Source organism: Mus musculus, chromosome 6 (genome assembly GCF_000001635.26).
Source record: "Mus musculus strain C57BL/6J chromosome 6, GRCm38.p6 C57BL/6J".
NCBI classification, from domain to species: Eukaryota; Metazoa; Chordata; class Mammalia; order Rodentia; family Muridae; genus Mus; species Mus musculus.
The window spans coordinates 117,984,534-118,011,330 of record NC_000072.6 but is presented as its reverse complement, the minus strand read 5'-3'; the positions used below and the strand labels follow the sequence as shown (position 1 = coordinate 118,011,330).

General features: G+C 47.8%; 1 long non-coding RNA gene and 1 pseudogene across 1 annotated transcript; both read right to left on the bottom strand.

The window, feature by feature from the left end:
- Nucleotides 1-2,679: 2,679 nt before the first annotated feature.
- Gm38884 lies at nt 2,680-26,617 on the bottom strand. The gene is made up of 5 exons (XR_003956500.1): nt 26,135-26,617; nt 24,408-24,613; nt 8,387-8,695; nt 8,108-8,201; nt 2,680-3,344 (listed from the first exon to the last, which is right to left on the bottom strand). It is a non-coding gene; the product is annotated as a predicted gene, 38884 (long non-coding RNA).
- On the bottom strand, nt 12,960-14,273 carry Gm4875 (predicted gene 4875; annotated as a pseudogene).
- Nucleotides 26,618-26,797: the final 180 nt, after the last annotated feature.

Below are 26,797 nucleotides of genomic sequence, written 5' to 3'. Positions count from 1 at the left end.
GCGGGGCGAAGGTGCCGCGGGAGAGGGCGGGCCAGGCTTTCTCTGAAAATGGATATGGCAGCCGACAGCCCCAAAGATGATGTGGCTGCCTCATTAAAACCCATTTGGCGACTCTAGGAGAGCTGCGAACATGTTTATCAGTGGTACCTGGCGGGGAAAGTGTTCCCTTCTCCCAGTCACCCTGCGGGCTTGGTAGGCTTTAGATTCCCTCTGGGCAGATGAGAAAACTGATGCTGGGAGGTGAAATGAACCTGCGTGATCTCAGAGCCAGTGAGTGACAGGTCAAGGCTCCAAAGTCACCTTGAGAGATTCTATGGCTCCCATTTGTCCAGAACCACGAGGAGCATTCTGGCTTCCAGTGGAACCTTCTGAGAAGATAGCCCCAGGATCCAGAATGTCCAGGGCAGGCAGCCAGATCCAAACAAGCAGGACGCAGCAAGCCCACAGGTTGCAGGGTGTGTACGGAAGATCACGAGGGGCCCTACGCGTCTCTTGAAGAGACCAAAGACCCTTTTCACTCATTCAGCGAGTTTCCGGAACACCTACTATATGCTAGATGTCATCATTGATCATACAACTATGGTGGCTTCTGCCTGATTGGAGTTGACATTGTCATAGCAAGTAGACAGAGGGGTGGGAGGAGGGAGTCCAAAAACCATTCAAACATCGGGTACCACTGATCCCCGGAGGAAAGAACAGTAGCAAAATCCAGAGATAGGAAATGTGGTTGTAGTCAAGTTGAAGGATCTATTTGGAGAGGTCCAGGGAGTCTTTTGATGAAAGGGCATTTTAACAAAGTCCTGTCAGAGTCAAACCATTCTGATTCGGAAGAGGCCAAATGCAAAGGTCCTGGGATCCAGGATCCCTTGGAAGGAGGCCAGAGTGGGTGTGGTGGAGAAGAGACCCCAGGACGTGCCAAGTGACAGAGCAGCTGACCTGGTCACCATTAACTCACTGAGTTTTTAACACAGAGAGCTGAGGAGCAGCTGGAGGGTTTTACACAATAATGTCATGACCTCACTTTTTAAAAAAATATATTTTGTGGAAAATGTCAGACAGGTACCATAAATGGAGATCAAGACTGAAGATAAAGCTCAGTGGGGAGAGTTAGCCTCATAGAAGTTAGCTCTCCGATGATGAGGAGGAGGAAGAGAAGGAAGAAGAAGAGGAGGAGAAAGAGTAGGAAAAGGAAGAGGAGGAAGAGGAGGAAGAGGAGGAGGAGGAGGAGGAGGAGGAGGAGGAGGAGGAGGAGGAGGAGGAGGAGGAGGAGAATTCAAGGCACAACATTCCAAACGGCCCACCTTCACTATGACTAATTTTAATTTATCTATATCTCTTCCTACCATTTCCTTCATTTTTTGTTCTTTTGATGTGAACTTTAAAACATTTTGTAAGTATAACATATAAACAAAAGTAAATGTGTGTCCAATAGACTTTTAAAAGAATACAGCAACTCGGTGACTACATTAATAGGTATTTGCCCCTGAATTTGCATTGTGAAAAGATTTTCCCCCTGTGGTTCTTTCTCCTTTTGTTTTTTGTGAAAAGATTTTCCCCCTGTGGTTCTTTCTCCTTTTGTTTTTTGCTTTAATAAAAGTTCAGCTTGGGCTGGTGAGATGGCTCAGTGGGTAAGAGCACCCGACTGCTCTTCCGAAGGTCCGGAGTTCAAATCCCAGCAACCACATGGTGGCTCACAACCATCCCTAATGAGATCTGACTCCCTCTTCTGGAGTGTCTGAAGACAGCTACAGTGTACTTACATATAATCAATAAATAAATCTTTAAAAAATAAAAAATAAAAAATAAATAAAAGTTCAGCTTGCGTTTGTTTTTTGTTTTTTCATACAATATATTTTTATCACGGTTTCCATCCCACAACCCTTTGCAGATCTCCCCACCACCACCACCCCATCCAACCTTCTTCATGTACATTCTCTTTCTAAAACAAAAAGGGGAGGGAAGCAAGCAAATAAAATAATGACAAAAAAATCCTCCCCCAAAAAGGAGCCAGCTGCTCCTGGGCATAAGGCCTGCCTTGGAGTGTGGGTGATTTGGCATTCCGCTGAAGAAAGCCGATTTTCCTGTTCCTAGTAGGTATCCATTGCAAACAGGATCTTGGTTAGGGGTGGGACTTTGCATACTTTCTCCTTTTTCATTGGTGGGCACTGGTGTTCATCCTGTGGGTGCTGCTCAAGTCTGAGTTCATGTGTGCATCCGTCCTGTTGTGTCTTGAAGACTGTTTCCTTGGCATCGTCCACCACTTCTGCCACCCCTTCTGCCTAGATCCTTGATCCTTGGCAGATGGGATGTGTTAAGAACAGCCCATTTATGCTCACAGTCATCTATAAGATGGAACACAGGGCCCCCAATAGAGAAGCTAGAGAAAGCACCCAAGGAACTGAAGGGGTCTGCAACCCTATAGGTGGAACAACAATATGAACTAAGCAGTACCCCCAGAGCTCATATCTCTAGCTGCATATGCAGCAGAAGATGGCCTAGTCAGCTATCACTGGGAACAGAGGCCCCTTGGCATTGTAAACTTTATATGCCCCAGTACAGGGAAATGCCAGGGCCAAGAAGCGGGAGTGGGTGGGTAGGGGAGCAGGGCAGAGGGAGGGTATAGGGAACTTTCGGGATAGCATTTGAAATGTATATAAAGAAAATATCAAATAAATAAATAAATAAATAAATCCCATTTAGGGTTGAGTGCTCCAAAGTCTCTCACTCTCTACATGTTATCTAGCTGTGGGTTTCTGTGTTAATTGTGGGATCTTTCTACACTGCTGTAGCTGATCTAGAACTCCTGAGCTCAAGCAGACCTTCACCTTATTCTCAGAGTAGTTGGCACTATGGGCACAGGCTCTATCTAGCCCAGGGTGATTGGAGACTTCCATCCCAACTGCCTCAGTGCCCAGGCGCTGAGATTAACAGGCCTGCTCCACCATGCTGGGCTTGTTCTTGCGTTATTTAGAGCTTAGGGTGTAGTCTATTTTTAGGAAATGCCCTGCATGCCCTTGCAAAGCATGAGTAATCCATACACACCAACAGGGTGGGGCTGGCTAAAGAAGTCTAAACCTTCTAAATTGTTAACTGGATTGGATCTTGTATTCTATTGGTTCCTGAAAAGGGGTTTCTAAAAATTTCTACTGTGGCCACAGACCAGAAACAACCCCCAAATTGTACAGAAGATGGATGGATAAAAGCATTCAGTGCAGCTGACAACAGAACACTTCCCAACAGTAAGAGAGGAGCTGGTATTGAGCACAGCTTGGCTGATTCTTGGCTGCATTACACAGAAGATGCTAAGCTCAGAATCATCCGCCCAACTCTTCTTATGTGATGTCCTAGAAAAGAGAAGACTGTAGAGAGGAAAACCAAGTGATGGTTGGTGCAGAGAAAAGCTTGACTAGTGAGCCAGAAACCTCTAGGGGTGACAAAATGGAGCTGCCTCTTCGTTGGTAGTGCTAATCACATGATCTCTCTCTCTCCCTCCCTCCCTCTCTCTCTCTCTCTCTCTCTCTCTCTCTCTCTCTCTCTCTCTCTCACTCACTCACTCACTCACTCACACACACACGCACACACATACACACACACAAAAGCACATTTTGCTCTGTATAAAGTTATTTTAAAACTATTTTTAATGATTATAAATTATAAACAGTCTTTCCAATGCGAACATCTGGCCATATCTTTCTTCAGATACTGTCTGTAGGTTTTAAATATATATTTTTAAAGGTTTATTTTTATGTTATGTGTATGATGAGTGTTTCTCTGAAAGTATGTCTGTGAACCATGTGCATGCAACGCCCAGCAAGGCCAGAAGAGGGCATCAGATTCTCCGGAACTGCAGTTACAGAACCTAGTGGAAGTGATTAGGCCATTTGGGGTGTTTCTCTCAAATACTGATGTATTCTCATGGGACTCTGGTTCATTCTCGGGAAAGGGTTGTTGATAAATTACTGAACCTTTCCCAGACTCTGACGTCATGTCTTGCTATATGATTTCTCTTGCTCACTGATGCTTTCTCCATGATGAATAGTTTGCGTGACCGAAGAGTAGCTTACTATAGGTCAGATCAATCAGTCCGGTCTCTAAAGAGTTAAATAACCCTCTGTTCTGTATGCACTGCCCAGCTTCAGGTATTTTGTTATAGAATGCTAAAAAACAAACAACAAGAAAACAAAACCTGTCCTAATAAACAGATTAGGGATGAAGGCAGCTCAGGCTAGGATAGTTAGGACTGAAGAAACAGAAAATGTTTACAACTGGGCTTGTGCTGCAAACATAGTCTCAAGTATTTGGGTCACAGAAAAGAAGGACCCAAGGATAGATAGGCAGAGTATCTATGCGATTTCATTTCATATCAAATTTAAATTGCATATTAATCTTTTTGCTCAAGCAGAGCATACAAGCCCAGGTCAATGGTAAAATTCTGAAACCGAAGACCCTATGCCGGGGCTTAAACTGGCCAGACACTTTCCCCAGTGTCCTCCCCTAGTGGAGCTGCCTGGTGAGACTTTCCCGAAGGTGTGTGTCTTGTCCATGGCTGAGATCTAGGTCAAGGGACTGGGAAGTAGTTCTGATCTCCCCCACATGAGTTCAAATGGGGTAGTTTTGAGTCAATGGGCAGTGTAGGCTGTGGAGATGAGAAATAGTCGCCAAGAAGCCTCCTTAGCATAACTACAGCCATCTTGGTCATAGCTGTCATTGTGCCAGGTGACACAGCATATATCACAAACACTATAAGACAAACTCTCTAAAACAGTGGCCAAGCACAGCCTGCTACTCGTTGTTTAGCTGACAACGGCAGGTAGCTTTGTGCGGACCCAGACATGGCCCACCTTTACCCTCTTCCCACGTGCTCCCAACTTGCAGGCTTCCTGTCTCCCTTTGTGTGATGTAGGGTTTCCCTCCTCTGCCACTGTGTGCAAGTCCCCACTAAGCTGCCCTGTAGACTCCTGGGTCCACTTACCTCTTCCTTCCTCTGCTCAGCGTTACAGCCACATGCAGATGATGTCCCCTGAGAATTTGTGTTCCTCTGAAGATCTCTAATGTAGACCTGCCACCATGACTGTCATTCTGACCAGCTGCCCATAAACTGTGGTTCCATAAGCATCTATGGTTCTCAGGGTCTCTGGTCCCATGGCCAGTTGATCTCCTATTTCCACTTAACCTCTCTCTTCTGACTTCTCCAGCCTCCTGCCCAGCTACGTGTTACAGTTTTACCCATACCTCTACCCTACATCTCATTCCTCCCTCTCCAGTGACAGATGAACCCTGCCCCACCTTCTCCACATGGTCTCTCATCTGTCTGAGGGTTGTTGAGATCACATGGTTCTGTGGTCACACTAAACCCACTGGAAATTCACCAGCACCCCTCAGCCACCTCCCCTGCAATCCCCCTTCTCCTGTTTTTATATTGTGAACTATGTCCTACATTCAGAAGAATGTGTGAATGTCTGTTTACAGCCTGAAGATGATCAGAATGAGAACGCCCACAAAAGCCACGAAGTAGGACAGTGCTGCTTCGGAGAACTCTCTCGGGTCCCTTGGCGGGGACTCGCCCCCAGACCTCCTCCCTCGAGTGAGCCTTGGGAATCATTCTCCTGTCGCTGTATGAACTTCCACTCCAGTGAGTATGGTGGGTTTTTTTCACTTGGTAAATAGGGTCATAACTCTGCATCACATTTGTGAACAGGTTGAATGTCCCTAATCCAAATATCTGACATTCAAAATGTACCAAAATATGATTTAAAAAAATATCCCAAGTGGCAAATTCCACACCTATCTTCCTGGTGTGGGTTTCAGTCACTCAGAAAGCAGACACTCTAAAATATGGTAGACATTCCAGGTTATTTGTGTAAAATATATACAGAACACAAGTGAGTTTTGTGTCTGAGTGTGGGCCCCTTACCCTGGATATTTTCTGTGTATATGCAAATATTGCAGAATCTCAAATTGTCTAAAATTCGAGCAGGCTGTGTAGAAGAGGTAGGCCTAGCTACAGAAGGGGCATGTGAGATCTGAAACAGTTCAATTCATAGAAGCACAAAAGTATCGTGGTAGTTGTCAGAGAGAGGGAGTAGGTAAGTGAGAAAAAGGAGACATTGGGCAAATGATAAGTCGTTTCTTATCTAAGGGAAATAGCCATTTCTAAATTATTTTTCTTGTGATTCAGGGGCAGGAAACAGAATAATAGACAATAACAGCAACCTTGGAACCATGATCCAATATAAATATTTCCTCTTTTTAAGTTTGCAACTGAGGGAGCAGATAGAAAGTCATGGGACAAACAACTTGGTGGCAGGTGTCTGCTACTTATCACAGAGCAGCCCAGTGAGAACTCCACTCACAGCCAACAGGAGTGGGCATGGACATGCCCACTTTAGTGGACACTGGATATTTCCCACAAAAGCAGAATATAAGCACTTCTTTTGTCCTTGGACCTATACTTTTGGACTTTTGTACCTGAACACCAGAAGACACATCCATTCTGTGTCTGCTAGTTCTCAAAATAGTCCCCCCAACCAAAGAGACATATTTTGAGTGCCTTATTGTGTCTCTTCCCTGGCATATTTTGAGGGGTGATAGTCTGGTCTCAGGCAGCTGTGATTTGAGTGGCATATTCTGCTATAGACACCCTCCCTTGAGTCTCTCTTTGATTTCTTCCATTTGAACATCTAACCTTTCTTTTTAAAAGATGCCTTGGCCCTCTCTGTGTTTGCCTCCCTGCTTCCGTACAGTCTGCCTCCTCCCATTCCGAGCTGGGCTTCTATGCAGAATTGGCTCCTTTTCTGGGCTGGAGGTGTACGCTAATAGCAAGATGCATGTGCAAAGCCCTGGGTTTAATCCCCAGAACACACACATGCACACATACATACATACATACATACATACATACATACATACAAACATTAAATTAGCTTCCAATTTGCTTACACTCAGGCATTGGATTAGAACCATTCTTTTAAAGGAATGAGTTTATTTTGGTTCATAGGTGGATGGGGTACATCCATCCTGGTAGCAGGCTAGCCCTCATCCATCCTGGTAGCAGGCTAGCCCCCATGATCATGGGAACACTGAGGCTTCTTACTTATATCTCAGTAAACCAGAGGTACAGATGAATCAGGAAGTGGGCGTGGGCTATGAACCTCAAGGCCCCCCACTCTCCCATCCCAGAGATCCACTTCCTCCAACAAGGCTCTACTTCCCAAAGGGTCCACAAGCTCCCCAAACAGCACCATCAGCTGGTAAACAAGTGTTCAAACACATGGGCGAGCTTATTAGAGGGGAAATTTTCCATCTAAACCATGATGCTCCTCCGATCCTGGCCCATGACCATCTCATAATATAAATGCATTCGGTTAGAGTTCAAAAATCCCAATAATCTTTAAAAATCTAAACACTAAACTTTTTTTTCTTTTTCCCAGGCCCGGGGAATGGGAGAATTCAGACCATTGTCACAGAGCTTGCCAATGGTTCAACAGAGATTCCAAACACTTAAATTTGATGGCATCTTTCCCTTCTTTGAAAAGTGACATTTTCCACCACATTTAGGAAGAAAAAAAAGGTTCCATTAATGTCAGCAATTGAGAATACGCGTCTTCTGTCAAAGAAATGGGGGTAGCATCATGAATTTCAATAACTGCTTGGAAGAATTTGCGGTGTGGTGACAGCAAGCCTCTTCTGGTAGAGAGGACTCTCAGGGTCGTTCTCCATCTCTGCTGGGTTTCCAACACAGCATATAAGCAGTTGGTAAGTTATTCTGACCCAACCAATGAGTAAAAACGCTGAACCAAACAACGACTGTGACGGTCTCATTAGCTTGTGACTACAAGCCTTCCAAAAGGAAAGGGGATGCGGATGAAAACCTGGGCCACGGTATTTAAGAACTGCGGAACACCTATGTGTAAGTACTTGTAATAGGAACATCAGGGTGAGAAGAAGGGGCCAGACACAATATTTAAACCAAAAGTGACATTTTGACTCCCCTAAGTTAATGTCAGAAGGCAAACTACATATCCAAAAAGTTCGACTGACAGAAAAGTAAATAAAAGCAAAGCATCAAAGCTGCCTCTAAGCACAGCATGGCCAAGGGTTTTCAAACCTTGTCTTTGCCTGCCGGCTGCGGCAGCTGTGCCCACCATGCCTGGCATGTCCTCTCTTCTGTTCCTGGTTAGGACCGTCATCACTGTCTTCACCTACACACAAAGGAATGCATGTGCACATAAGCACACATCATCAAACATATTGTTCAATAAACTTGCCGGTCTGAGTAATTAAGAACAAGAACTCTAGAAGCTTTTTATTTGGCTTCTACCTCCCCCCTCTCCCGGAGCACATCCCTCCCCCTTCTGTAGGTGAAACCGCTTCACTCTTTTCTTACCTGGTCTGAGATGAGAAGTCAAAGGGAATTCTTGATGCTGGGTCTCTAAAAAGTATTTTCTTCCTTTGTGCGCTTCCAAGGTTTTAAATTTTCTGATGTGCCTGGGCCACGCCTTTAGTTCCTCCATCGATCCCTGCTTTTCCCATTTTCTCATTATGGCACTGGCCATTTCCATGGGAATGTGGTAGAACACTCTTCGTGTCTCTACAGCATGGAACTAAGGCACATTTTCTCTCTCTGGGCCAAGAGCTTGCACATGAAACCAGTGTACAGTGCGTACCTTTGAGGAATTAACAGGGCCAGAAGAACCTAGAAGGAAAAGGAGGTTTTGTATGTCCTGAGATGAATTTCAGTTCCTGGTCCTGGACCCATTAGAAAAGCTGCTTTTTACAAGGCTCTTCTTTGAGCTGTGCACTTGGGTGTGAGATGTCTGAATGACTGAGAGAAGGTGGATGTGAGCCTTCAGGTCTCCACTGCTCCAGGAGAAGATCAGCACTAGGAACAGTCCAGACTCTGGCCACCCATTTACAGGCATCAGCGGCAGTGTGGGGGAAGGGTGAATGTGTTTCTGAGGATTGGTTGTCATCTTGAGCCAGAAAGTAAAGCCGAGCCAAGAGGTGCAGGCCACAGAGTAGGGGTTCAGTCCTTATTTTGCTTGGCTGCTTGTTTGTTTTAACAGCACTAGGGATCAAATCTGGGGCTTTGCACATTCTAAATGTGGGCTCCACCCTGACCCTCAGACCCTTGTACTTTCTATTTTGAGGCATAACTTTTCTAAATCACTCAGACTGGTCTTGAACTAACTCTAATCCAGGCAGGCTTTGCACTTATGATGCTTCTGCCTCAGCCTCCTGAGTATGTGAAAATTGAGATGGACTATCAAAGCAACACTTATTCAGACCATCACTAATGTCCTTCTACCCATGGGAGCTTCTATCTCAACAGGCACTCTTACAACTGCCCCACAGGAAGTGGGTCCACACAGAGCTCAGCATCCTCCTCTGGAGATAAGGAAAGGTTAGAAAGGTGCCAAGCATCAGCTGTCATTAAGCTTAGGGCCTTGTACCTCCACAGCTGCTTCTCTCCTCCTCCTCCTCCTCCTCCTCCCCCTCCTCCTCCTCCTCCTCCTCCCCCTCCCCCTCCCCCTCCCCCTCCTCCTCCTCCTCCTCCTCCTCCTCCTCCTCCTCCTCCTTTCCGTTCTCCTTGTCTTCCTTCTTCATCTTCTTTAGACAGGATTTCACTATGAAACCTCGGCTGATCTTGAATTCACCATTCTCTTTTCTCAGCCTCCCTAGTGCAGGAATGACAGACATGTACCACCATAGCCAGTCTAATCCAGCTTTATTCAGAGAATAGATAACCCATACTCTGCCTTGGGGAGATGGACTGGGGACTGAGGTCCTTGGAAGGCAGTCGCAAGCAGGCAACCTGCTGATCAGCACCAAGGACAGCAACCAGGTGGCCTTTCAAAAGATTCCTGGAGGTCAGACGTTGGGCCTGAAGGACCCACTCATCAACACCAAGAAAGGTCCTGCTGAAGATAAAGATGCAGCAGGTGATTTGTGAATGCTGCAGGCAGACAATGTCCCTTTCTCCTCAGCACAGCTGGAACTCTGCTGCCACTCCTTAAAGACACGAGGAGGCCAAACACTGGTGTGCACAAAGGTTAGGTGCTGAAAAACCTCCCTGGAAAGAAATATACAATGTGCACCCCCACAGCGGTGAGCAAGTCCCCAGCCTGTGAAGGCTGATCTTGAGTGTCTCCATGGCCCGTGGTTCTCTTATTTGGAAGCTCTCAGAGAGAGAAAATGTGCCTTAGTTCCATGCTGGAACATGGGTGACAGGACTGCTTAGAGGCCACACAGAGCAGTTTTAGGAAGGAGATGCTGGATTGTCACAGACTGCACTAGCCACAGCCAATCTTAATCCCAGCCCTGCCACTCACTGGCTGTGCAAATGTGGGCACAACCCTCAGGCTCTCCAAACACCTGTCTCAATGTCAACAAATGATGTCAAGTGGACCTTAGACGGGTGTGGAGGTGGCACATGTAAGATACAAGGAAAGTGTCCACCAGCAATACAAACCCACACAGTCTCCCAAAACATCCTCATCCAGTCAAACAGGGCAGGAGCTCAGCAACTGGGTTTTGAATAAAGTATTTTTTATAGAATAATAAACTCTCAGAGGCTGACAGTGTTTCTTGGAAGTCAGTTGATGCCTTGCCTGGGAGAGGGGTGCTATAGCTTGTATATGATCTGGTTGTCTCCCAAAGATCTGTGACTTAAAGCTTGATTCCCCAGGTAGCAGTATTAGGAAAGATTGTGGGACCTTTAAGAGTTGGGATCTGGTAGGAGGTCCCTGGATCACACAGACCCTGTCATCAGAAGAGACGAAGGCAGCTCTTGGAAGAGGGTTGAGGCCCCACCCCTGAGTTCTCCTCTTTTTTTTTTTAATTACATTTTTATTTGACTCACCAGGATAAAGATTCACTTTGTGGTTCAAGTCAATGTTCAAAATCATAACAGGCCAGAAAGAGCTGATCCCAAGGACAAGGCTAGGAGGGAGGGGACCAAAGAAAGATGACAACCCCATATAAAAGATGAGTGGGTGGCTTCTCACACACACACACTCTCTCACGCACACACATTCACACACAGATGTGTGTTGGACAGAGGCGGACTTCACAGGGTCACTTCTGTTTCTGTTTAAATATAGGCTCTGTGGGGTGGTACTTTTTGTCTTGTGTCCAGCTATTAGGAAATAAAACATCCCGGAAGGGACGTGAGGAGGGAGAACAGGAAGCAGCCTGGGGGAGAATCCATGTCGCTCACCATGGGGCTTCTTGCATTACGGGGTTGGTCCACAAAAGTTAAGTTCACAGTCGAGCCAAGGCACCTTCTTTCCTAGGTTTGGATTGGCTGAAAAGACCTTTACAAAGGAAGAGACCATGGGCTTGGGGGATTCTGTGCTCTTCTAGGGGTAGATGTTTCTGGAAAAGTATGGACTCCAGCAGGCTTGGGGCCCTAAGCACCTTAGTTAGGTAGTTCCTCTCCCCTCTGCAGGTGTGTGAAAGTCTCCCCCATTTCTAGGGCACTGGAAGGACAGTTGACTTGACGTTAGGAAGGGAGGTTCAGCTGAGAGGAACCAGGAGGCTCACAGCACCTCCTGAACACAGCCCCTCCAAGAGCAAGCTCCCTCTGGTCCCCAGGACCACATTGTGCTTTGAGATAAGAGGAAATGGAATGGACTGGCACCCCCACCCCCACCCCGTGGCTCCTGAGATGCCCCCACAAGGCTCTTCCCCATGCTGCCCACCAGACCACGCCCTGCCTTCACCCAGGCAAGGGTCGGAAGTAAAGGGATTGACCAGGCAGGCAAACTCTAGCAAGCCCTCATGACAACCACATTGTTGGCCTGATCAAGGTCTTCAGGTTCAAACCTATCCTGTAGCAGGGTCTGAGTATGTAAAGGAACCTGACATCAGGCTCAAGGTAAAGATGAGAATCAGGGGACCCAGGAGGAGGGACAAGAAAACCCAGGGATGAATGAAGCCGCCAGGCCCCAGAGGCAAAGAGGGAACTTGAGTTTAGCACCAGCCCAGAGATGGTGCCACCAGCTTTGGAGCCCTAGACTCTCTCCTTTGCTTCAAGGACAGGAGAGCCTCAAGTGAGAGGTACCGACCACAGTGTGGGTGACTCGGCCCTTCTGGTACCGGACTCTGTAGCCTCAGACACAAAGTCAGGAAAGCACATGTCTAACCCAGAAGCCTTCTCCCACCTCCCCAGCGAGGCAGGAGGGCCTCCTGGGCTCCAGAAGACTCTGGCCATTTTCTGGCTTGGCAGAGCTCAAAGCCAGTCCAGCCTTGTTCTGGGGAAGAAAGGCCACAGGAGACGTGGAGACCTTTTCCCAGGGGAGCAGGAAGAAACAGCTCAGTCAGGTCCCAAAGGCACCCTTTTCTCTACCCTTCACTGCAGGCTCCCAGCCAGGGAGATAAGGAGAGCACCGGGAGGGCCGGAGGAGGCAGGGAGCAAACAGGCCCAGGGAGGGAGAGCGCCCTGTTCCTTCCTTTCTGCTGCTGCCCCTAGAACTAAGGCAAGAATCTGACCCAAACTGGGATTTCTGGGGAGCTCCCTGACCACCGTAGGTGTGTGGGGGGCAGAATGGGCACACTCTGTTATGTGGAGGACTGCACAGAGGGGCAAGGATTCAGCCCGAAGCAGGAACTCTGCTCTCCTTTGGATGCCCCGAGGAGGCAGAGAGTCAGGAAGATGGACTAGGGGAAAGGTCAGCACGCTGTTCTCTACGTAACTGAGGCCTTAATACCCACCTCCTGGGAATGTGTGGAGTCACACCTGGAGGTATGAAGAGGACGCAGCTCAGCAGCTCACCCCATCTCTAGGAGGAAGGGAATCGGGGGAGCTGGGCCAGGGGTTCCGAGGAGCCTAAGGCAGGAAGTGAAGCTGAGAACTAACCAACCCCACCTCCTCCTCCGAGACAGGGCCTCACTACATAGCTCTGGCTGTCCTGAAACTCACGATGTAGACCAGGCTGGCTTCAAAGTCAGATCTGTCTGCCTCTGCTTCCCTTCGCTGGGATTAAGGGTGTCTGCCACTGCACCCAGTCTAAACTGATCTCTTTAGTGGGTCTCCTAGTTCAGCCCAGCCGTGGGAGCCTACCCTGCTCAGAACAATCCTGCCCTCCCCAGAGTGCCCAGCCTGTTCCATCCAGAGAGAAAAATCAGTTGATTGGTCCAAGGGAAAACCTGCCAGACAAAGGAGCCCATGACAGGGGCAGAACAAGGCTTGGGATGGTAAAATAAGCAGGAGGGGCGGGGATAAAGAAGCAGTTGAAGATCTTAAAAGACAGAGACACTGAAGGGTGGACGGGTCAGGCCCCAGGACAGATGTGATGCCATGGAATGCATTGAAGACAGGGCGGGGCGGCACAGGGTTCAGATGGCCTCCGCGTAGTTGCCTGGCAGCATCCCCGAGTCACCGGTGCGCTCTACGGTCCCGTACATCCAGCCGTCATCGATCTGCTGCACATTGACGATGGTGTCTCCATCCTGGAAGGAGACCTCGTCCTCATTGGCAGCGCTGTCATCATACACTGCACGGTACCGTTTCCCACCGCCACCTGGAGCACTGCGCTGTATGGAGACAGGGGCTGCTGGCTCCTTATATCCACCATAGGACGAGGTCATCTGCTGCTGCTGGGGCTGCTGGTACACGGGGGCACTGGTTGGGATATGGTGAGGCTGCGGCTGCTCTGTGGGCCTCCGGTAGCTGCTGCTGTCCTGGGCTCCTCGGCGCTCTGGTTCCACCCCTTCACCCCAAATGAGCCCCTTGCGGCTCTTCTCAAACTCCTCATGGTATTTGATATTGCTGATCTGGTCCTGGATCTTCTTGATTCTCTGCAGCTCGGGCGTGTCTGCCACCACGCTGAAACCTTTGCCCTTATTCTTCTCAAACTCCTCCTTGTAGCGCACCTGACTCTGCAGCTCGCTCTGTTGCTTGAGGCGGAGGTTTTCCGGAGTGTTGGCCACTATGGTGAAGGACTGCTTGGGATAGTGTGCATTGCAGTAAGGCTTCTTCTCATAACCCTTGTAGTTCTTCATGTTCAGGGTCATCTTGCAGGTCTCGCAGTGAAAGCATGCTTTATGCCAGTACTTATCTAAACAGTTCACCTTCTCCGTGGGGTACACGATCTTGCCGCACCGGGCACACTTAGGGTTCATGGTTCCGGGGAAACACTGTGGCGAGAACGCCCGTGCTCGCGCGCGTTCCCTTTTCCTTGGGCGAGCTGGTGGGAGGCGGTGGCTGCAACTGAGCAGGCGCCGGCGACTGGAACTGGGGAACTGCTGAGTTCTCTCCTCTTTTGCTTCCCACATAGTGACTGACTGCTTGTCTCATCCATCCTCCCGCCATTGTTGTCTGCCATGATGAGACACAGCAAAGACCCTCACCAGAACCAAGCCACGCCCTTCACCTCCAACACTGTAAGCTAAATAAGCTTTTCTTAGGAAGCCCACCTGAGGTACCTCAGATACCTCAGAATCACTGCAAAGCTCGCCATCGCCGTCGGGATGCTTAGTTCTTCCAGAAGGAAAGATACAGAAGCTAGTGGACCAGTTGGGATGTTAAGTGGAGTAGAGATCTCCTCCATGTCTTCTTCTCTCTCTTCCTTTCTCCACTGGGAGAGGAAAGCCATGCACAGAGGAAAGTTGGCCCGTTTCTTTCTGCTGAGGGGGAACTGCAGGGAGCTCTTGAAAGAGCTCTTGATTTACTGGAGGATTGAGGCGCTTATCTGGGTTCGTTTCTATGCTTCCTCATAGATGAACTGACACCTTTATAATTGGGATAAAAGTTTTCATGTAGATAAAAGGATTCTGAAACAAATCAGGTGAGCTCCTACATGCTGGCCTCTAGGCCTTCTGTTTTTCCTGGGTGTTTGACAGCAGTGACAGTGGCAGTAGGTGAGTAGCAGTGGCAAGTGGTACTGTTTAATTTAGTCTCCATGCAGGTCTCAAAGACAGGGAGCCTTAGCCCTGCATGGGCTACAGTTGCAGGCTGGCAATTCTCAGGTTGTGTCCTGGGACCCTGGAGATTTGTACTCTTCTGGTGGCCAGGGTCTGCGGGCTCTCCTGTCTGGACCCTCCCAGCCTCTTATCTGTGCGCTGCTCCTTTGCTCTTCAGCTTCTCCTCCCTGCTATGGTCATTTTGGTGCTGTTCAGCAGTCACATCCATTGTAGGGAGCCACTGCTAGATTCTGGCATGCCTGCCTCTCTCGGGGCAGCCTTCAAGAGCCACAGCTTGGGAGCCCCTCAAGAACTGGATGCACTGCCTGGGTCACTCAGGAGCAGACATTTGTGACCCCTAGAGACTGATCCTAGTGGGTGACAAGGTCAAGATCAAGAAGGATCACCAGGTCTGTCCCCACCACAGAGCAGTTTCCTGCTGCACATATTGCTGGTGGGCAAGTCCAAGGTAGTAGCTCTTCAGTAGCTAAGTGGAAACCAACCCTGGTTGCATGGAGGGCTGTTTAGGAGCCCAGGGCATTGGAAACCAGGCTCTGCCCGTGGGGGCCCCTTCCAGGCCAGCAGGGACTCCCACAACCATGAAAGAGTAGGTGCTGATGGATTGCACTAAGAGGCTGGGTTGGGACTTGGAAGTGCCAGCTAGGCTGTTTGGGAGCCTAGCCTCAGAAATCCTAAGCCAAACACTGTCCGGGTCAGCCATGGGTAGTGTTGGGCCCTAGGGTGGTGCCAGGCCAGGCCACATCACAGAGGAGCCCTGAGATCCTCAGGTGTGAAGTCATGGCTGGAAACTGATGCTTTTCCAGTGGCCTTTAATGCAACAATCCTCCACTCTCTGTTCCCTCTTCTTGTTGCTCTCTCAGCCTGCACTGGTGAAAGTCGCCAAGGAAAGACAAGTCTTTACTGGACTTGGCTTTGCAACACCAGGGAGGTAGCACGGAGGAGCGTCTCACAGCCCTCTCACTGCCTTGACCCTTAGCACTAGTCATAGCAGTCTCTCCACCCAGGGAGCACCCCCCTGTGGCCTAAGTAGAAATTGTTCTTGCAGGCCTGCAATTATCCGCTCCAAATAGCCCTCCAGGAGGAGTGACAGGCATGAGGAATGTGCAAGCCCTTTGGTGATGGCACAGGATACTGCGGCGTAGTGTCACGATTGCTAATTGTCACCGACTGGGGTGATGCTTCCCCTGGTAAGGTGGCTCTGGGCTGTAATAAGAAAATTAGCTGGTACCGTTGCCTGCCTGTGGAGTCCGTTCACCTAACTGGGCTGCCTTGTCTGACCTCAGTGAGAGAGGATGTGCCTACTCTTGCAGTGACTTGAGGTGCCAGGGAGGTTTGGTACACAGAGGGAGCTCTTCCTTCTCAGAGGAGAAGGTGATGGGGCATGGGGGGAGGGGCTGTGTGAGGAGAGACTGGGAGGAGGGGGTGTAAAGTGGATAAAGAATAAATTAATAGGGGGAAAAAAAGAAAGCAAAATGTGAGCCAGTAGGCAGCATTCCTTCAGTTCCTACCTTGAAGTCTGCCCCGGTTTCCCTGGATAGTGGATCTTAACCGGTAAAAATCCCCTTTCCTTCCTTAAGGTGTTTTTGGTCAGTGTTTTATTATAGTGACAGAGAAGCAAACAGGAACAGAAATGGTACCAGGAACATGGGGTGTTGCTGTGACCATGACCATGTTGGTATGTGGGGGATCATGCATTTAGAATTTGGTGCGGGGGGGGGGAGGGGGCTGGAGAGATGGCTCAGCGGTTAAAAGCACTGATTGCTCTTCCAGAGGTCCTGAGTTCAATTCCCAGCACCCACATGGTTGCTCACAACCATCTGTAATGGGATCTGATGCCTTCTTCCAGTGTGTCTGAAGACAGCTACAGAACTCATATACATAAAAAGAAATTATATCTTTAAAAAAATAATAAGTTGATGCTGGCCGTGCTTAATCTTAATGGGCTATTGTTGTGGACGCTCTGAAGACAAGAATGTTGAGTTCCAGAGAGAAGCTTGAGAGTCCATCAAAAACTCTTCTGGGACCATTTGTGCAACTTTTTCTTCTAATTAAGAATCTGGGTGTGAAACCTATGCTTTACTGACAATGGACGCTGGTCACCGGGGGCTGGAAAACCTGCTGTTATTGCTAAGAGACCAGTATCACTAAGGAGAAGTCTTCTGGGCTGAGTATCTTCAGGGTCCGCACACAAAGCTGTGGCCCAAGGGAGGCAAGGCTGCACCTGGAGCTGGTAGGCAAACTTGGTAATGTAGTAGAGGCTCCTTCGTGGTACTAGTTTTGAACACATGGCAGGGTCGTGGAGAGCAACTGAGCCTTGGCACTGTATGGCAGGGTCACAGTCTCCTTGGAAGGATCAAGAGTCGCCGTGGATGAAGATACAGCCTCAGTTGCAGTTGGGAACCCAGCACTGAAGGGGTTGTAGGGGGTTCCCACCGTGTGGGAGGGTCAGGAGACCATCGGTGAAGGCACAGCCTTGGTTGCAGTGGAGACCCCAATATATTGTGGACTGTCTGGTGACTTCCAAGGGCAGTAGCAGGTGTGGATTGAAGCTGACCTGAGACTACTAGACAAGCTGTGTGTGTTGTGATGGCAGAGCCTCACCTTGGGACTTCCCCAAGGTCTTTAGAGCCCAGAAGCTAATGAGTGAGTCCAAGACACTGGGCTCTGAGCTACAGGATTAGATGTGCATTGCTGGATGTTGGTTTCACTTTAACCTGATTGCAGTTCTGCTAAACTTCTTTTCTCTTGGAGTAATAAAGTATTTAACTTTTTTTCTTAATTTCACATGAGCCCACGGTTAAAAGATTTTGGATCTTAAGAGAGACAGCATTTGCATGTTCTGAAAGACGGAAGGACTTTTTAAAAAGCAAGGCAGTAAGCAGCGCTCCCCCACGGTCGCTGCTTCAGTTTCTGCATCCGGCTTCCTGCCTCAGTTTCCTACTGTGGACACAGCCTGTAATGAGACACATAGGCCTTTCCTCCCCCAAGCTGGTTTTACTCAGTGTTGTATCAACAATACACAACAAAGTAAAGCAGCAAGAGCGAGTCCAACAGCTGTCCCTTGGGGGCCCAATTGCCTCATCTCTTAGTCTTTCCTTCTTCACTGGAAAATGAATGTCAGGAGGCATAACATATCATCTTTAAGAGCTTATTATGAATACTAACATTGATTTGGGCAGATTTTCATCATTTTAATGGTGCTTTATACCTGACTAGTACCCAGTGGGTCCTCCTCATGTGTCTCACTCACTCCAATGTGGGTTATTAACATGTCATGGACATGTTTTGTTTTGTCGCAAGAGATCTCAACTGGAGAGAAAGCTCTGTCTACACTTCTGTCTTTTCAGCTTTGACATGTCAGCTTCGAGAGAGCAACCCATAGGCTCTGAGCTGGGAGCATCCATACACTGCAGAAGATGGATGGAGGCATGAATGGTGACTCAAGTCTTCAGAGGTCGAGGTTTGGATGATAAGGCTCATAGCAGGCTTTCGTCCATGCTAGTTGAATGAATTAGTGAATGAGTAGGTGAATGAATGGATGGATGACTATATAAAGAAAGCAGGGACAGAAGTAGAAAATTCGAGGAAGGACTTTCTTTGCTTAGCTGGTCAGTATGGCCACATCCTGCAAACATGGCAAAAGCCATTTTGCAGAGGGAGACAGAGGGTGGTGTCTTGTTCCAATGACCTAGACTGGACCTGGCCAACCTAGGGCCTCTTGCCCCTTATTTGAGTTGTCTGTACTCAGACAACGTCCATTTCGAACCTGAAGATGGAGTTCCACTCCTATGGATGGGGATGAGAGCTACCCCACCCCCACCTTCAACCCCCATACAGAGCTTCCTAGCTGATATGAGGCTCCCTGCAAGTTACTCAAGCCCCAAGGGCAAAAGAAACATAAGCCCCTGGCTGAATGTAAACCAGCTGAATAAAACTGACAGAGCCCCAAGCAAGAGGAGAAGCAGGCAGCAGCCATCAAAGATTGATGAAGCAACTGGAGCAGACAGGAATTCTTGACAACTCTGCTTTCCCTGATTGGTCTCACTTCTCACCTTATTTGCATACACACATTTAGCCAATAAGGACCCAACTAATTTTCAACTAATGTACTTGTCCTGAAACAAAATTAAGAGAAGGAAGACTGCATTCGAGACTCACTGGAGATGGTCTCAGCAGAGGCTCCCTGCACACCAGGCTTTTGCCTAGCCTTTCCTCTCTGCAGAAAGAGCTCGCTATAGCCAGCCGCAGAAGCTTAGTTTCAAGCAGGGCGACTCATTTCTGCTTCAGTCCCTAAAACGTGGGCTGCGGATGGGAACGCCTTCCTGCTGCTGCTCCCAACCCTGCAGACTTCAGCTGCTCCCCTTGGTGAGCTGCTTTCCCAGGGTCTCGCCCTGCCAGGGAGTGCTCTCAGTTGACCCCTGAAGCACCACTCTCCTGGTTTCTGAGAGCAGTAAGGGCTCTTGTCTAGCATCCCCCTGAGAGCTCAAGCCTGTTCTATTTGAACAGTCAAATCCCATGTAGCAACCTTTTAGCTGTCTAAAGCATTTAAGGCTGTTATCCCGAGCTAATAACGATGCTTGTCCTATTTGAACACGTCCCAGTGTTTGCCACGGAGGGAGGATGAGACAAGAATGTGAGTGGAGATAAGAGATGACCACCATCAACCACTTCTCTGTGGTGTCCCCAGGAGTGGTCCTGGACAGGAATGAATGAGACATGGCGGGGAGAGCCCCATGCTTCTCCCCGGATTAGAGAGTGACTGACTACCACATGAGCCCTCTGTAACTGAGCATCTGATTTTTTTTTTTCATTATGTACCCACACCTCCTCAGCTAAGGCAGTAGGAAAGATGAACCTCGCCTCTCAAGTCTGGGACTGAGCCAGTGGAAGGGCCTGGACCGGAACCAGTCTCTCATGTCTTCCCACAGCACAGCTGGTTACCATAGGGAGCGCAGCCAAAACAGGGAGTGGCGACAAACTCCTGGAGAGAGGATGGGAAAGGATGAGAAGTGAGGCCCCTAGACTCTCTGGAAACCTCTCAGGGCTGGGACATTTCGGTTCTATGAGCTCCTGTGGACACCTTCTAGCTTGCTTGCCAATAAGTAATGTGACAGCTCTCAGACACCTGAGGGGACCTCAGCGCACAAGGAACTGTCTCCACATGACCCATGCCCACCCCATGGTAACATCTGGGAAAAAAATACCCATTTGATAAAGCAAATGAGGTCTTTTTAGTTCCTTGCTACCACAATTGGCAAGATAATAAAAGAAATTCCAAAAATCCCGTGAAAGGCAACTTATGCTCAAGTCTGCAAAGAAAGGTGCGCAGGGTGTCAGGCTGCTGAGAGCAGAAGTTTGGGCCCTGTGCCTTCCTCACCTTACAAAATGGTAAGTCTCCTGGGCTTTGGAGGCCAGAAAGAGTCCGGAAAACCCCACTAGACCAGGAAGTCCGACTTTGGGAAGTGCCTCACTGGGTTCACAGATGCAAGGCTAGATGTTCCCCACTGTTGCCTAGGAGGGAGCGGCAGGAAGAACTGCAGCATCTTCACTGGGTAAACAGGAAAGGAAAAGCCATGGATGAGCTCCCAGCCCTGAGCCACTGCTTGAACACACACCCAAGGAAACAAGCGTCACAAAAGCTGAAGCGAGAGCATCCCGGAAACGTTCAAGGACCCACAGGGAATCGAACAAGCAGAATAAGACTTTAGAAGGAGCATAATTAGTGTTCCACAGCAGTCTGTGGGCATAGAAGACAGGAAGGTGTTCAGTTACAAATAACAACAACATCTAGAGTGGAAAGGAAGGAAGTAAAAATGTGCTCAGATCCAATATATAGACAGTTGTAAGGAAAGAACAATACATGTGTGTGATCGCTGGAGCTGTGGGGACATTCAGCCAAGTGCAGGGGCCCAAGACCAAATTAAAAGCTCAGGTTTCTCTTTAGACAGTCTTGTTCCGCTATGACAAAAAAGTAGAAAATGAGTGTACAAAAGGACAAAAATGGAACTCAACCTCATACATCAAAAATTAACTGGAAGTTGTCTAGAACTTAAACATTAGAACTAAGACTATGGACCTCTTAGAAGAAAATGGGCGATCTTCAGCGCTGAATCTCACAGTGATTTCTTGCATTAGAAACTCAAAGGTCTTGGCCTCTTTCTACAGTGCTGGTGGGAATGTTAAAGCAGGGCAGCTAGGGTAGAAAACAGTTGTTTTCCCCTCTCCCAGATAAACATAGACACTGTTTATCATCTATCATTTCTAGTCCCTGTTGATACAGACACTTGGTCACCAGCATCACCCACAGAAGCCAAAAGACAGAAACGATGCAAGTGAAGATTGACCGATACACAGGTGAGCCAGGTTCAGTAAGTCCCAGTGGGTCACTGTCTATGTAGCAGGCAGAGGTTAGAAGCTATATATTACAGAGGAGGAAATTCTAGGACAGCATGAAGAGCAGCATACAGGGAGCGTTGCCTCCTGCCTGCACATGTGGGCCTGCTCTGGTGAAGGAGCAACTGAGAGTTCAGGCTCGCCCACGTTTGGTTGAGCCACCACTACCACCTATGCCTTGTCTCTAGCAGCCCCTGACTGCACCGGAACAGACCAGAAAACAGAAGGGTCTGGGATGTGGCTCAGTTAGGAGAGTGCTCACCTTGCATGCATGAAGACCTGGGTTCAATCCCTACCAAAAACAAAAACAAAACAAAACAAACAAAAAAAAAAAAAGCAAGCATGGTGGACAGAGCCTGTAATCTCAGCACTGGGAGAGGGAATCAGAAATTTAGGGTCATCCTTGGGTACCTGGAGAGTCCGAGGCTAGCCTGGACTACACCAGAAGCATTTCTATCAGACAGAGAAAATTCCGGTTCCTGGAAACTTGGATAAGAATTGGTCTGAAGTTGTGTAGGTGCGATTGTCACACACATTTCTAAAAGAGGTTCTTGCGACACTGCTCTCCAGTTGAGCAGGAGTGTAGACTCCTCCTCCCACCACTGTGGACACCACCCCCGAAGAAACCCTTCAAGGGAATTTTCAGAGAAGTGCCACAGCCTGAAACCTGTTCCTGAGAACTGAGAAAACAGTTGCCTTCCCTCTTTTCACTTGTCAGCTCTCGAGACGAAAGACTACATATCTTCCCACAGTCTGAAGAAAGTCATTGAGAAAAAAAGAAAAAGATAAAATATTATGAAAACTAAGTTGAAGAAAAATTGAAAGTTGACACAAAAGACTAAAGGTTTCCTTGGCCTTACTTCAAAGTGACAAGGCACAGAAAATCAGTGGTGATGGACCCTGGGTCCCAGAAGGAAAAAACTCACTGAAAGAGCCTAACCTAGAGTAGACGATGAAGGGGCACATGGAGGCCCATCTAGTACCACAGCTAAAGGAAATGGCAAGATGCGAAGGAATGCCACAAGACCAGGGTCTCCAAACAAGAGTTGTGGTCCCAACACACTTTTTGGCAAGAAGAGAATGGCCCTGCCAAATGTAGAGACTCCATAAGTGTCAGAACCTAGACCTCAAGTGAAGGTCCAGAGAACAAGCCAGAAATGGAACTGAAGTAGAAAAGAAATCTCACTGGAGATAGGGGAAATAAAGACCCCAATACAAACTCCAAGGAAGCCTGAAGCCATCATGGAAGTCTGCAGAGGAAGTTCTCAGCATTCCCAAAGGAGGTTGGGGAGCAAAGCCACCTCACAGTGCCGGGGCAACCTCACAAAGCCACCTCACAGTGCCAGGGCAACCTCAAGTCATGGCTTCAAATGAAAGGACTCATCAAAGTCACTGGTAAAGCCGGGCCCAAAGGCTGACACCTGTGATCCCAACACTCAGGAGGCTGAGCTGGACCATAGCTAAGAGGTAGCCTGAGCTACGCAGGGACTTCCAGTCCAACCCAGGCTCCAGAGACAGAGTCAACAAAAATCACTGCCTTCCTCACCTGCAGACAATCAGGCTTGGGACTCAGACGTAGCGCATCGGAGAGCGCTAAGCTGGGTTTAAATATCAGTTCTGAAAGCTACAACAAAATTGCCTTGGAGGTGCACTCCTGAAATCCCTGCCCTCAAAAAGCCAACAGAGACTATGAGTTCAAGGCAGCCTGGGTCATATAGCAAGAGGCTGTCTCAAGGTCAAAAGAAAAACTTGGGTTCAGGTCTGGGTTGTAGCTCAGTACAGGGCTGGCCTCATCTGCCCAAAGCTCTCTATTTGATCCCCAGGGTCAGAAAAAACAAACTATGACTGTGACTGTTTAATAATAATAGTAATAATTTAAAGAAAAATCCATTTTGAACTACACAAAGAAATCAAATCAAGTGAGATGGCCACAGCAGATAGGATTGGCAAGGCAGGAAATGGGATAAGAAGAGTCGGGATTTACCCTGAAACACTGTCAAACAATACACACTGTATCTAGAAAATTGAACTAACAACCCCTAAAGAAAAACTAGGTCACAAAACAAAACAAATCAAATCCATTAAGTGGCTGCCTGCCTGCACCAAGCCTCCCAGCTATCAGCTATGTGAGTTATAATACACAAAGACAGGTGCCAATCATGACAGCAACTCAACACCACAGCTGGGGTAGAGCCATCGAAATGGGGCAGAGCCTGCCCAGACAAGATTCTAAATCATATATGTGTGTATGATCTATATATGTGTGTATGTATATGTATGTATATATATATATATATTTATTCATACATATATATGAATTTTAATGGAAACTGTATAAATAAATAAAATAAATAGATTGTGTTCCTTGATGGGAGGATTAAACATGATACAAGTGTTTCCAGTTTCATCAAGTTCAACATCAACTACCACCAAATAGAAGTTCCCCTGTGTAACTAACAGACGAATACATGAAGGTGGAAACATTCAAGACTAGTAAAGGCAGTCAGCAAGAGAAAAAAGCAAAGAGGTAAGAACTCAGAGACACACAAACTATGGAACAAACTGGATCACAAAGAGGAGGCAAAAACCAAAGAGCCCGAAGACAGAGAGGGGGCCTGCCAGATGCCACCTTCAGGGTGTGACAGTCATTGCAACCATGAGCACACAGCAGCTGCCTGAGCCTTAACAAGACTGGCCCTGTCCACAGTCAGATGGGGATGGGGGAGATGGCAGGACCCTCGCCCTCCAGGCTGAACTGTTGGCTATGAATAGAGTCTGGGAGGGACTGGTCAATGTCTTCTGTTGGGTACCACGGAGGAGCTCACCGGCCTCCAGTGGATAGTCTCAAACGCATGGTCACATGGATGGCCCTGGTTAGACTCAATGGGTGGCAAAATAAAAGTCAGGAATAGGGGAAGGAGATTTGTACAGAGGAGGAGAGGAGGTTGGCAGGGTGGGGTGGAGGTAAAGGAGAAGCAGGAGTAATCAGAATGCACTATATAAACGTATAAAACTGCCAAAGAAGTTCAATTAATAATATACATAATAAACTATTATAATTGAAATGATATGGAAAAATATATACTCACTTTGAAAGAGAGCAGTGTCCTGAAACCAGCCTGTACATTTAAAAGCTTCTTAAAAATTGAAGGTGCGGGCTGGTGAGATGGCTCAGTGGGTAAGAGTACCCGACTGCTCTTCCAAAGGTCCAGAGTTCAAATCCCAGCAACCACATGGTGGCTCACAACCATCCGTAACGAGATCTGACGCCCTCTTCTGGTGTGTCTGAAGACAGCTACATATAATAAATAAATGAAGACAGCTTACATATAATAAATAAATCTTTGAAAAAAAAAATTGAAGGTGCGGGCTGGTGAGATGGCTCAGTGGGTAAGAGCACCCGACTGCTCTTCCGAAGGTCCAGAGTTCAAATCCCAGCAACCACATGGTGGCTCACAACCACCTGTAATGAGATCTGACGCCCTCTTCTGGAGTGTCTGAAGACAGCTACAGTGTACTTACATATAATAAATAAATAAATCTTTAAAAAAAAAAATTGAAGGTGCCCAGGAGTAGCGGCACACACATTTTTTTTTTTTTTTTGGTTTTTTGAGACAGGGTTTCTCTGTGTAGCTCTGGCTGTCCTGGAACTCACTTTGTAGACCAGGCTGGCCTCGAACTCAGAAATCCGCCTGCCTCTGCCTCCCAAGTGCTGGGATTAAAGGCATGCACCACCACGCCCAGCTGCGGCACACACTTTTAATCCCAGCCCAGCACTCTGGAGGCTGGGATTAAAAGTGAAGAGAAACATTTTATGGAACTGGGGATGGATTCTTAGAGAAAATGTGAGGATAGAATTTGTAATGGATATGATTAAGACACCAGTGGATTTCTGAGTATTTAAGCCAGCCAGATATACAATGTGAATTATAAACTAGCTAGGGGGACATAGTGAGACCCTGTCTCAAAAACATGGACAAAATGGCCTGTTTAAGAACTGGCAGGCACTGCTCAGTTGTTTGTATGCATGAAACCTGAGTACAGTCCTCAGAACTAGAAAAAGACACTGCATTGACTGACTACATTTGTAATACCATAAATAAACAGCTATCTTGCAGCACTAAAAAATTCAATGTGTCCACTAAAACTATGGCAAATTGGAGCTGGAGCGATGGGTCAGAGGCTAAGAAGACTGGCTTCTATCACAGAGGACCCTGGTACAATTCCCAGCACCCGCATGGCAGCCCACAAACATCTGTAATTAGTTCCAGGAGATCTGGTAACCTCTTCTTGCCTTCAGAGGTAGCAGGTATGTAGATGGTACAGAGACATACATGCAGGCAAAACACGTACACAGATCAAATAGATAAATTAGTCTATGGCTATTGTGAGGAGCACTGTTAGCCCAACTAGCTTAACACTCTCTCTCTCTCTCTCTCTCTCTCTCTCTCTCTCTCTCTCTCTCTCTCTCTCTGTCTCCCCCTCATGGCTTTATCAGACAGCCTTGGTTTTTCTTGGGCCTCATCTCTCTCCTTCTGTATTGACCTCCCTCCCCATTTTTCCATTTCCCACCTCTCATATCATCGTGTATTGCTATTCCCTTCTCAGCCCCCAACTCCCCCCAGCTCCCATCCACGCTACACACTCACAACCGAGGATTTGCAGCTGAGCGGGAACATGTGGCTTTTGTCCTTTTGGGTCTGTGTTACCTCACACAGTTCCATCCACTTACCTGCCCATTTCAGAGTTTGGTTTTCCCTTACAGCTGAATGGTGTTCGATAGTGTGCACGTAGCACATTTCCACTGTCCACTCACCTGCTGAAGGATATTTAGGGTGTTTCCATGTCTTGGCTATTGTGAATAGAGCAGCTATGACCACGGCTGAGCAAGTGTCTGTGGAGTAAGATGTGGAGTTCTTTTGGAGCATGTGACAAGGAATGGTCTAGGTGGGTCTTATGTAGATATATTCTTTGAGGATTCTCCATGTTGATTATCAGAGTGACTGCACTAGTTTAAACCCCCCAACAGTGAGCGAGGCTCCTTCCTCACAGGGGGCGAGGCTCCTTCCTCACAGACTCAGCTGCATCGCTTGCCAGTTGTTCTGTTGACCTTAGTTGTTCTGACCAGGATGAGATGACCTCTCAAAACCATTTCCATTTCCATTTTTCTAATTGTGACAAACAGATGAATTCTTTTTGAGGTATTTCTTAACCATCTTTATTTACTCTATTGAAAATTGGTTTAGATTCCTTATCCTATTTATTAATTGGGTCATTTGACTCTTTAACACATAAACATTCTCTCTCTCCCTCCCCCCTCCCCCACCCCTCCCCTCCCCCTCTCCCTCTCCCACCCCCTCTCCCTCTCCCACCCCCTCTCCCTCTCCCACCCTCTCTCCCTCTCCCACCCCCTCCCCCTCCCCCTCTCTCTCTGTCTCTCTGTTGATATTAACCCTCTGTCATATGTCCAGCTGCCAAG